Raw genomic sequence first — 9,703 nt, forward strand, 5'->3', positions numbered from 1 at the left:
CTGCAAAAGCAGAAGACTGGGTCCTCCCATGTTTTAGGTCTGCTAAGTGCTCATTAATCATCTGATTAATAGAGTGACTAGTCTCGCCAATGTAGGGGGTCCCAAAGGAACAGGGAATAATATCGACACCTTTCATGTCCTTAGAGTCCACCAGATCCTTTACCGATTGGAGGGAATTACGAAGGGTGTTAACGGGTCTAAAGGTTGAGGGAACATTATGCTTCCTAAGAATCCTTGCAATCATATCAGTGGTCCCTTGGATAAAAGGTAGATGGTCCCCTAAGACTCTATCTTTAGGGTCTTTCTTGACCAACGAATTCTTGTTCACTTTAAGGAAAGCCCTCTAACGAAGGTGCCTACTATCACTGTTATTAAAAAATACATTAAGGAGATGGTCTTTCTCTTTATCGAGGCTCTTTTCATCAGAGATTCTCAGCGCATGAGTAACAAGCGTGTTCAGAACACCCAACTTTTATGGGAGCTGGCAAGAAGATACTACTCAGTATGTGTTTTCTTCCGAAACACTTGGTGGGAGAGGGAACCGTCATTATTCTTCGAAATAAGAACATCGAGGAAAGGAAGGAATCCATCGACTTCTTGTTCCATAGTGAACTTAATGGCGGAGGATTGATTGTTGAGATGCTTGAAGAAAAGATCCAACTCATCTTGGCCATGAGACCAGATGACATTCGTGTCATCTACAAATCTCTTCCAAATCTTGGGTAAGAGACGGGCTGAAGCCAAAGCCTTGGATTTGAAATCTTCCATAAAAATATTAGCCACAACAGGGGACAGGAGAGAGCCCATGGCCATAGGTGCTTCACTCAATGAACCTCTGACCTATCGCGTGCATTCATGGCATATTAAACAACACCCTTAATTTGACTACATATTGGAAAATACCCTTACATATCACATTATTTAACCCCCTACCAATACAAACCCAATACACCTTCCCGATTTAAAAAACCCCTACTTCCACTAGATATTGCAGGTATCCATTTTTCATTAACATTTTGTATACCCCTTTATATTTCTTTATTAACTTTGAGCTTTATTTTTAATACCTGCCAATATAAAAACCCTTTACCCCCTATATATCCTTCAATATATTATGCCATTTCTTCCTCAATATATATCCCCCAATATGAACCCACATGGTATGGTATTTCTCCCCCAGTGAATCCCCCATGCCCATGGCAACACCACAGGTCTGCTCATAGAACTCGCCTTCGAAGCTGGAAAAAGTGGAAGTGAGATAGAACTCAACTAACCGAGTAGTATCAGGGTTCGTGAGTCGATTGATAACCTCCATAGCTTCCTTTATAGGAATGCAAGTGTAAAGGGAGACCACATCGAAACTCATAGGAATGTCCCCAGGGTCAAGATTTATGCCCTTAAGCTCTTCAACAAAGGACGTAGAGACTTTGACGAAAGACTCTATAAGGCCAACTAATGGTCTAAGCTTCAAGGCAAGGTGTTTAGCAAGAAGGTAGGTAGAACCACCGACGGTGTTGACAATGGGCCTCAAGGGAGCCCCCTCCTTGTGAATCTTTGGAAGCCCATAGATCCTTGGAGTGATGGGGCTACTCTCAATGAGTTCATAGCACAAGGAACCCATAGAGCTACTGGACTTGATAGCAAGAGCCACAGTCTTAGTGACCTTTTTTCAGGGGATTCTTGGAAAGATTTTTATAGCTTCCACTATTACACAAATGATCTAATATCTTTTGGTAGTAATCATCTTTGTCGAGGATGACAGCAGCCCCTCCTTTGTCGGCTTTTAGAACCACGACATCTTTATTCTGTTTTAAGGATCTGAGGGCATCAAATTCATCCTTGTTGATGTTGCTGTTGGGGGGTTTTTCCCTCCTGAGGACAACAACGCAATCTTGCCTTAATATTGTCCTTAAAAACACTGACCAAATGCTCTGTCCTCTTGGCCATTCTGTGGCGTCGGCCATTCCTATTTCTAACCCCATAAAAAATTTATTACGCCTGACATGGGTTGGAGATAGCCCCTTATAACACACCGTTTTTTTTCTTATAGTCATCCGGGCGCGTGTTATATCTGCCTATCTCCGGCGCATATCAGGGCGTAATAAATTTTCTATGGGGTTGGAAATAGGAATTGCCCTGTGGGGTCGGTCGACAACGCCATCTAAAACTGTCATACGTCCCGTATGACGTCAACTTCCAGTGCTGGTTCAAGTAATTATTATTGTAATGACGAACGTTGGGTTTGTTGGGCAAGAAACCCCGACTTTTATAATATAATTGTGTAGGGTGTACGCAACTACTTCGGGTAGTCAATAATATAAAACCAGGAATCGGTATCGGTGTTAACCACACACATTTGTGAACTCGTCCGGCAATTTCCTATCGGATTTGACAATCTACAGTGTCGTTGTAAAAATGGCGCGCGGAGAAGAAAAGTTCTACGAAGAAAACGAGCGGCAGTTTCCGTCATCCATGACGTAACGCCCAATTTATTTTCCCTCATCTTTTTTTAATTTTAGTGGGATTTTTGGTGTGTGGGGGCTTGATCGCAATCCGCAAAGCAGCTAGCCATTGTCCTTGGTCAGGAATCTTGGCAGTGCGAGGCCTATTTAGTGTATCATAGCAGTGAAAAAACAGCCATTAGATTGCATACAATTCAATTTGAGAGATATCTCGATGGAGGCCTGTGGAGAGGAGGTGCAAGTGAAGCTGTTAGGTTGCAGTGTAAGTTCCTATGTGCTGCGGGTCCAGATAGCACTTGCTCTTAAAGGGATCCATTATGAGTACATCGAAGAGAATATTCAAAATAAGAGCGAGCTGCTGCTGAAATTGAACCCTGTCCACAAGAAGATTCCTGTGCTTATCCACAATGGAAAGACAGTTTGTGAGTCCACGATTATTGTGCAGTACATAGACGAGACATGGGACACCAGGGCACCATTTCTTATGCCCAAAGATCCATATGAACGAGCCATTGCGCGCTTCTGAGCTGCCTTCATAGACGGTAAGGTAATAATTTCCCTCTTTAATCACCTCTCATTCCTTTCCTGCTGCCCACTTTTTATCATTCTCGAAAGTTTTAATTACCCTTTTTTTGTACTCAGTATCTAACACGGCCATGCTCTTTGTGTGTGGCTTCAGTTGGTACCATGCTTTTGGGCAGTTTTAAGGGGCCAAGGAGAGCAGTTGCAGAAAGCGGTGGAAGAAACGGTGGCGAACTTTCTTATACTGGAGGAAGCTCTGCGAACGAACCTCTGTTTCTCGGGAAAAGCGTATTTCGGAGGAGATGAGATTGGTTTTCTTGACATCGCATTGGGTGGTCTGCTCGCATTTGTCAATGCCCTGGAGAAGGGTACTGATTTAGTTTTGATAGACGCAGAGAAGATGCCGCTGTTAAGCACATGGATGGATCGATTCTGTGAGGCGGATGGAGTGAAAGAAGTTATGCCGGACCCGGTCAAGCTGCTGGAATTTCTGTGCGCCACGAGAGTTAAAATTGCGTCCCTACCCGCTGCCAATTAGGGGAAGTCGTTCGGCCATTAAATTTAGATGGAGGATAAATGGATATTATCCTCCACATTGTTTTTAATTTTATGTTGTCAGTTTGACTGATTGTAGGCTTTTTGAATCTTTGGTGTTCTATCAGTTTTCACTTTCTTCCATGTACTTTGACTTCAGAGGGAAAGTAAAAATTGTAGAAATGTCGTATGATGAACTTTCCTAAACATATTGTTCCCTTCATCAAGATTAAAGTGTTACCTACTGTTTGGTATTCCATCTCCATCACTCACTCATCATCATTACAAGTTATTCCACTTTAGAGCAATACTATTATTATGTTGTTTTCTAAATATAAATAATTTTTGTAGAAAAGGAGTGAGCAAAGCAAATTTAACAATGGGATTGTCAGAAATTAAATTAGCCTAATTTTGTATGCACGTCATTACAGAACATCCTACACATGGGATCTTGATGTTTCATTATTTTGTTAAAGAGAGAATCCATATAGGTTGGCAGAGTGTTATGCTTAGTGGAAAAACTTGTGAATCATTTATGAAACAACGTTTCGAACTAGCTAGGTGAGTCCATCATCAGCGCAATGAGATCTGTATTTTGAGAAGAGAGAGTTGTGAAAAATATGGAGCTATTAATAGTACTAGCTCTTGAAATTCTCATCTTCTCAAAATTTACAGCATTGTTCAATGTGTCCCAACTAGATATCTGTACGTATCTCGCTAGCAATTCCCCATGTTAGTTATTAATGAAAACATCACATAATTGCAAAGAGTATACGTGCTTTTATTAGGAATGACATTGGGATTTGTTAATGGCTTGCACATGAACCTCAAATGTATATTTTGTGTGACTTATATTTAATACATTTATCAATTTTTAATATAAGATAATGAGAAATATATTTTCATACATTAGTTTAATATATAATAATTCAAATTTTAGGGTTGGAAGTTAGCTATATAACTAAAATACATTTTGATACCATAAATAATCACAAATCTACATTCATAAAATGCAAGTAACTTAATTAATTAAATCACAATCTTTAATAAAACCATGCCAATAACCTCTACAATATAAAAAAATCTACAATCTAATACCCTCTTTTTAATTTAAAAAACATGTTAATTAACATAATTATATAAATCAAATTATTGTATTTTTATATATACTTAGTTATATATTATATGTATATGATTTGTTTTATTTATAAAAAAAGGAAATATATATATATATATATTGTTAAAAAGTGATGTTCGAATTAATAAAAAGAACCTACTGGTCAACTCTACGAAAGAGAGTCTGAACCAGGAGAGTCTCGCTTTGCAAAATGCTCTACATTGTTCATGTATATCACACATTATGTAACAATCATAAATTTAGGTAAGTTAGAACCATAACCTAAGAAATAGAAACTAATTCCTATCCTGAGGTCTCGTGAACCAACTCACTATTCTAAGATAGGGTTCACAAATATGCCTAACATCTCCCTAAACATTTCAAATTTAATCATGCCAAGAGGCTTAGTGAAAATGTCTGCAACATTATCACATGTATTACAATATACAAGATGGATTTATTTTGAGTTCACTTTCTCCCTGACAAAGTGGAATTTTGTATCAACGTGTTTAGTGTTTTTGTGAAACACCGAATTATTAGCAAGTTTGATTGAACTCTGATTGTCACATTAGATTGTTGTTGCATCTTTCTGTTCTTCCCCAACATCCTGGAGAAGTCTTCACAACCAAACTACCTCACACGTTGCTCTGCACATGGCTTGATACTCTGCTTTCGTTGAAGACAAGGAAACTGTGTTTTGTTTCTTGTTGCTCCATGTAATAATCCTGGATCAATGCTGAATGCATAACCTGTTATGGATCTGTGGTCGTCTACATTTCCAACAGAGTCTGAATCTATAAATCCTGTCAATCTAACATCAGAGGAATCAGAGTAAATAATACCATAGTCTAAGTACCTTGTAGATACCTCAAAACACATTGCGCTGCATGCCAATGACTCTCAAGTGGCTTAGACATGTATTGACTTAGCACACTGATTGCATAAGCCAAATCTAGTCTAGTAGTGGTTAGATATATCAAGCCCCCAACCAGATGTCTGTAAAGTGTCACATCTGCCTCTTTAGAGCCATCCTCACTCTGCAGTTTAATGTTCTGCTATAATGGTAGTGCTGCAACCTTACACTGATCCATCCTAAATCTTTCTAGTAGACCTTTGACATACTTACCCGAGGACAAAAATGTTTGTCTTGAATCTCTCCAGATCTCAAGACCCAAACAGTATCTTAATTCAACAAGGTCTTTCATTTCGAACACCTGTGAAATTTGTTGCTTGATTTCTTTGATTAGAGAAATAACATCATCTGTAATAATTAAATCATCTACATACAAAGAAATCAACACTATGTGCCCTTGTTCATCTTGCATGGTATACAGATTAGGGCCGTTTTTACTTTTGTTGTAGCCAAGTTGCAGAAAAAATGAATCAATCTTTTGATACCAGGACCTGGGTGCTTGCTTTAGTCCATAAAGAGCTTTATTTAATCTACAGACTAAATCTTCTTTCCCTTTCTGGACAAACCCCTGAGGTTGCTCTAAATAAACCTCTTCTTTTAACTCTCAATTTAAAAATACAGACTTTACATCTAGTTGGTGAATCATCCAATGTTTTTTAGTAGCTAAAGCAATTAACATTCTAATGGTATTTAGTTTAGCTATGGGGGCAGAGGTTTCTTCATAATCAATGCCTTCTTTTTGTGAATACCCCATTGCTACCAATCTAGCTTTTAATTTATCTATGGTTCCATCTGCATTAACCTTGGGTTTATACAACCATTTATAACTTATGGTTTGTTTCCCTTTAGGAAGTTCAACCAGCTCCCAAGTGTTGTTCCTGATTATAGATTCATATTCCTATTTCATAGCTGTTTTCCATTCACTACATTCATTTTCTTCCTTATAACTATAAGGTTCAACGACATTCATCATACCTGATCTCCTAAGTGGTGGGGTAGCTTCAAACATTGTCGGATCATCATTTTCTTTTCCTTAGTGCTGATGTTGTTGCTACTGTATCTACTGATGTTGTTGTTGTATCTGCTGCTGCTATTGTTGTGTTGAACCTGATTGTTTCTTATTTCTTCGCTTTCTTCCACCAAGAAAGAAATATCCCATTCCTCATTGCGCTTATCAGATTCTTCATGATCCTGCTCATGCAATATGACATCTCTACTAACAAAAATCTTGTGAGTAGAGGGATTAAATAATCTATAAGCTTTATATTGTGAACAATACGCTATAAAGGTACATCTGATGGCTTTTGAATCTAGTTTTCTTCTGTTTTCCTTTGGAATATGAACAAATTCTTTAGACCCAAATACTCTTACATGTTTTACTGCAGACTTAAATCCATATAATGCTTCATCAGGAGTTTTAAACTCAAGACTCTTTGTAGGACTTATTTTTCAAGTAAACTACACTTTTCAATGCTTGAGCCCAAAAGCCATTGAAAGATTCTTACCTTTCAACATGCACCTAGCACATTCCACCAATGTTCTGTTCTTTCTTTCTATTACTCCATTTCGCTAAGGAGTATGGGGTATTGTGAATTGTTGTAATATCCCATGGTCTTTATAATAATTGATAAGCTCATCCTTCCTGTATTCTCCCCTTTGATCGGAGCGAAGAATTTTTATATGCTTCAATGTTTGCTTTTCAATCATGTTTTTGAACTGCTTGAAGTATTCAAATGTAGAAGCTAAGATGGATGGTTTAAAGAAAGGTGTAGAAGCTAAGATGGATTGTTTAAAGAAAGGCTTAGAAGCTAAGATAAATGACGTGGAAGCTAAGATGGATGATTTGAAGACAGACATGGAAGAATTGAAGATAAATATGAATAAGTTGCTACAAGAAATGGTCACTAATGGTGAAAGGGTAGTAAAGGAAACTCATGATGAGAACAAAAGAAATGTTAATCATGATTCCATAGACTCTAATGTTGGATCGAAGACCCACCATATTCCAAAAATCGATATGAGGAAGTTTGATGGCAAGGATCCCGCAACATGGATATTACAGATGGAGCAATTTTTCGATCTCAATAATGTGTAAAACACACAAAAGGTACGTATTGCAACTTTATATTTGGAACCAAATCAGTTTGTATGGTATCAATGGCTTTGCTCTCATAAACAAATTATCACTTGGGAAACTTTTACGGAAGAATTGACAACACATTATGAGGATACAAAAAGCAACACTTTTTTTAGCTAATTGATAAGTCTCAAACAAAAGGGTTCAATAATGGAGCACATTGAGGAGTTCTAAAAATTGAACATAAGGGTAAAAAATGTTCCAGAGGAGTATAGGATTGATGTGTTCATAGGTACTTTAAAGGATAATATCCAACATGATGTTCGCCTTTGGGACCCTGATTCATTAGAAAAGGCATTCAAGTTAGCAAGAAAAATGGAAAGCAAAATTATTGCAACCAGGAAGCATACCACTCACAACTATAAAGATGGAAGTGTTGTCGCCCCTAGTCTTCCACAACCTATAAGGTTGACACCACAAAAATTGGAAGAAAAAAGAGCAAAAGGGCTTTGTTATAGTTGTGATAGAAAATACACTAAAGGTCATAAGTGTGCTGAGAAGAAATTATTCTACATAGATTCTGAAGAGGAAGAAGAAAAGGAGCAAGAAAGGTCAAAAGAAGAGGATATAATCTAGGAACAAAGCCTGGATAAAGAAGAAATGAATCCGACCATATCTTGTAATGCATTGGCGGGAATTACCACTCAAACCATCAAAATAGAAGCACAAATCAAGAAGAAAAATGTAATAGTGTTGATTGATTCAGGAAGTACCCACAATTTTATTCATTGTAAGGTAGCAAAAGAATTGAATTGATTCTTATACCTAGCACCAAAGTGTCAAGTGATGGTTGCAAATGGAGGAACAATAAATTGCTCTGAAAAGTGCCATAATATCAAGTTATCCATGGGAGAATATGTATTGACTAGCCCAATACTTTCCATTCCAATGGGAGGTGCTAATGTTGTACTAGGAGTCCAATGGCTACAATCCTTCGGTACAATAGCTTTTAACTTTCAAGAACCTTTCATGAAATTTTCTATGGAAGGAAAGGAAGTTGAATTAAGGGGTATTGCAGGGAAACCGGGAAAGATAATCAGCTCTAACGGTATGACAAAGCTTCTAAAAAAGGAACAAAGAGGTGTAATTGCACAATTATGTTCACTAGATGTTTCCACATTGGAATCATCTATTTCTCCAGATCTCCAAAAAGTCTTGGACAATCATTCCAAGGCATTTGAGACTCCCAAAGGTCTCCCACCTATTCGTGATCATGATCATGCTATTCATCTGATTCCAGGAAGTGTTCCTCCAAACATCAGGCCGTACAGATATCCCTATGCCCAAAAGAGTGAAATTGAACATATGGCTGCAGAAATGCTAGAGGTTGGTATAATTCAACCGAGTCAAAGTCCTTTCTCTGCTCCAGTAGTATTGGTGCACAAGAAGGATGGATCATGGCGCATGTGTCCAAATTATAAGGAGCTCAACAAGCTCACTATTAAAGATAAGTTTCCCATTCCTGTCATTGATGAATTACTAGATGAATTGCATGGATCAATTTACTTCACCAAGTTGGATCTTCGTTCAGGATATCATCAAATCAGAATGAAGACTGAAGACATTCCGAAAACAGCATTTGGAACTCATGAAGGTCATTATGAATTTTTGGTCATGCCTTTTGGCCTTACCAATGCACCTTCAACATTTCAAGTTTTTATGAATTCCATTTTCAAGCCATTCCTTAGAAAATTTGTGTTAGTATTTTTTGATGATATACTAATCTACAAGTAGTCTTGGAAGGATCATGTTGAACATGTTGATAGGGTGCTACAACTATTGGAGGAGAAACAATTATATGCAAAAATATCCAAATGTTTCTTTGGAGTACAAAAGGTGGAATATTTGGGTCATATTGTATCTCATGAAGGAGTTAAGGTAGACCCTAGCAAAATTAAAGCCATTAAGGAATGTAAAATCCCCCCATCCATCCCCTCTAACAACATTATTGAAGAAAGATGCATTTTCATGGACTCCAGAAGCAACAACGGCCTTCAAGCATCTTAAAGGGGAAATGT

The 9,703-nt window shown here is 37.8% G+C and overlaps 1 pseudogene; it reads left to right on the top strand.

Moving 5' to 3' along the window:
- The first annotated feature begins 2,534 nt into the window (after positions 1-2,534).
- Positions 2,535-3,707, top strand: LOC149204700 (glutathione S-transferase U18-like; annotated as a pseudogene).
- The last annotated feature ends 5,996 nt before the right edge of the window (positions 3,708-9,703 follow it).

The sequence above is a fragment of the Pinus tabuliformis genome, chromosome 1_2 (genome assembly GCF_031772625.1).
Source record: "Pinus tabuliformis cultivar Carrire ecotype Pingquan chromosome 1_2, CPIR1, whole genome shotgun sequence".
In the NCBI taxonomy this organism is placed as follows: domain Eukaryota; kingdom Viridiplantae; phylum Streptophyta; class Pinopsida; order Pinales; family Pinaceae; genus Pinus; species Pinus tabuliformis.